The 3,004-nt window shown below is 51.7% G+C and overlaps 1 long non-coding RNA gene across 1 annotated transcript in view; it reads left to right on the top strand.

The window, feature by feature from the left end:
* Positions 1-464: 464 nt before the first annotated feature.
* LOC111816311 overlaps positions 465-3,004 on the top strand; it is an 18,954-nt gene continuing 16,414 nt past the window's right edge. Inside the window, exon 1 of the long non-coding RNA XR_002820738.1 lies at positions 465-1,040. This is a non-coding gene — a long non-coding RNA (uncharacterized LOC111816311). The remainder of the gene's footprint in view (positions 1,041-3,004) is intronic.

Below are 3,004 nucleotides of genomic sequence, written 5' to 3'. Positions count from 1 at the left end.
TTATTTTGAGACAGAGTCTTACTAAGTTGCTACATTATCAGGTGAGGCCCTAATTTTCAGTTTTCCTACCTCAGCCTCACAGTGTTTCACTACACCTAGCAAAAGAAAAAGAAAAAAGAAAAAATCACATCTGTCATTGTTAGACTTTTAGGTCTCTTTAAAACCTCATCTGCATTTTTTTGTTGTTGCTTCCCCCCTCCCCCCAACAATGACTTTTAAAAGATCATGGCAGTTGTCTTCTCTAAACTGTCCCACATTCAGGACTTGTCAGCTGGGTGTGGTGGCAAATGCCTGTAATCCCAGCATTTGGGAGACTGAAGCAGGAGGCCTGCCACAGGTTCAAGGCTACTCTGGGCTCCATAGTCAGTCCCTGCTCCAAAAAGAAAAAAAGATTTGGTTGACTTCTAAACACTGCCTGTTCCTCTAGTCCCTGAATTTCCTATAAACTGGTTACAATCAGGTACATTGTTGGCAGAAGCCGAAGTAACTATATTACCTGCCACATCCTAGCTGGAGGCTCAAAGCTGGCTGTCATCACTGGTGACCCTGACTGAGCACAGTCCCCAGCCTAAGGTTACCGAGGTGGGTGGAGGAGGAAGATCTTGCTCTGCTGGAGGGAAGGCTGGCCGGCTTCCCAGGCAATGAGTGGCGTCCGCAGAGGCCTCTAAGGGCTGGCAGGAGCCTCCCGGGTGGAGAAGGAGGAAGAGGAGGGCTTCCCACTCTGCAGCTGAACTACGGTTTAGGGAAGGAGAGACAAGCCGGAGCAAGTAGGAGGTGGCAGCCACAGCGGGCCGGGCCGAGGCTCACAACTGGCACCGAGGCTGTTTGCTGTTCCAGGAACTATGTTAAGTGACTCACCGAACGCACACTGCCTGTGCGACGCGAGGCCCTATTTTAAGGATGCGGACATCGCGGTACTGCGATGGGCGTTAACTGGCCTGAAGTCACAGCGCCAGGAACTGGAGGCTCGGCGTCTGCACCCAGCACCTGCAGCTTCACTGCCGAGCCTAGAAAGTGCCAGCCCTCAGCTCTGAGTTAAGGTGAGAGGAGGCGGGGATCCCCGAGATGGGCAGGCGGGACGCAGGTGCAGGCAGGCCTTCTCCTGGCCGGGCCATAAGGAGCGTGGGCGCTGTGGCGGGGGCGGTGGGGAGCAGCGAGGCTTTGTCCTGGGCAGGGTGAGGGAGGGCTGCGTGCAGGAGCTAGGCAATGGCTGAGTGCCTTCAGCGGGGCTGGCTCCAGGAACAAGGCCCAAGGGAGGAAGTGGAGAAACTCTCCGTCCGATCCTGTGTGTGCCGGGCCTGTGCACAGCCCATCCCCCTCCCAGGCCGCGGGCCAGGCTCTCGGCGGGCGTGCATCCTACGCCGCTGCTCGCGTGTCTACCACACCATCCACAGGCCTGGCGTCGAGTGGGTCACACAGAGCTGGGATGCAAGGTACAGAGACCCCAGTGAAAGGATTTTACCTTTGCAGCTCAGAGAGGGGAAGGGGCTGGGCCAAGGGCACCCAACCAGATTGGGGTAGAGGCAGGACCAGACCTCTGGTGTCTCCAGGTCCACTGTTCTTTCTTGGCAGAGAATCAAAGCTGAATCAAGATCAACACGGAAGGCTGGCGCTGGGATGCTAAATAGCCCAAGGAATTGTCTTTATTTCCACGTCCTCCCTTTGTGAATTATCTCTGTTGGGGCAGTGCAAGTGGAAATGGAGTCCTAGGTGCCTTTCAGGGTCAGGCTGTTGAGGAAAGTCCCATCTGCCCACAGCATCCCTGGCATGCCCGGGGTGGGTCCCCTGTGCCTAGGAGTCACTGCTATTGTGGCGACACAGTGCCTGGCATCTGTTGCTCATGCTCCCGCTGGAGCAGGAAGGATGCACCAAGGCCGTGGCAGCTGTCATGTTGGGGCCAGGCTGAGTTCAGTCTCCGCTCTAGTGTGGACGGGTTGTGCAACTTTCCCTCTCTGAGCATTCCTCCCCCCACCTTGCTTCCTTCTATGCTGGAAACTGAACCCGGACCTTCTCGCTTATATTAATGACCCTCTATCACTGACTTAGTCCCTAGCCCTTGTTCCTTTTCAAATTGATGCACATAACTGAATTAATACATGTGGATGTATTTACCAACCTTAGGGGTATGGAAGGGGAGTAAGGGTCAGTTACAACTATTTGCGATAAATTAGCCCGCAGATTGGTGTACCATAGTTCTGGTGTAGATACTGGGAAGGCCCACCCGGGGTGTGGGTGGCACCATCCAATAGATGGCCTGGATGAGATAAAAGAGAAAGGGAGCGACTCTGTTACTCTTCTCTTATTGCTGGAACAAGATACCTGATGCCCAAAATGAAGGAAGGAAAGGTTTATTTAGCTCATAGTTAATGAAGGTTTTAGTCCATACTTGGCTGGCTCCAAGGCAGAGGGCAGCAGTTCATGACTGGGGAAAATAACCAAGAGCCAAGGGAGGGGCAGCTAGCAAGCCTCTGCTCTCCTTACATTGTGATGCAGATTATCCGCCCCAGGGGGAGTGCAGCACTCACACCCATAATCCCTACATTGGAGCTTGAATTAATGACAAACTTTAGAAGCTGCACCATTGACTACCTGAAGCTTTGGGGAGACAACTAAATGCAAACCATAACAGGGAGGCTCAAGTCTACCACTCGCGGCTGCCTCTTGCCTACCCTGCTCTGGACTGTTTCCCCCTGGCAGGCTGCCAGGCCTAGGAACCAGCTAACCATGGACTGAACCTCTACAAACTGTGAGCTAAGATAAACCTCTCTTCTTTCAACTCATGAGTATTGAGTATTTTGTCCCAGCAATGAAAAGTAACTAAAACAAACTTGTATCTATGGTATTTAAACTTGTATGTATGATTTATTTTTCTTAATTTTCAAGGTACATTCATTTTTCTATAAATGACTCAAGTTTATCTTTCTATATAGCAGAATAGTATTCTATCGTGTATAAGTATACTTTACGTATTTGTCTATTGTTGGACATATATAGGTTGCTTTCA

The sequence above is a fragment of the Octodon degus genome, unplaced genomic scaffold (assembly GCF_000260255.1).
Source record: "Octodon degus isolate 3935 unplaced genomic scaffold, OctDeg1.0 scaffold00029, whole genome shotgun sequence".
In the NCBI taxonomy this organism is placed as follows: Eukaryota; Metazoa; Chordata; class Mammalia; order Rodentia; family Octodontidae; genus Octodon; species Octodon degus.
This window is presented reverse-complemented; position numbering and strand designations above follow the sequence as displayed.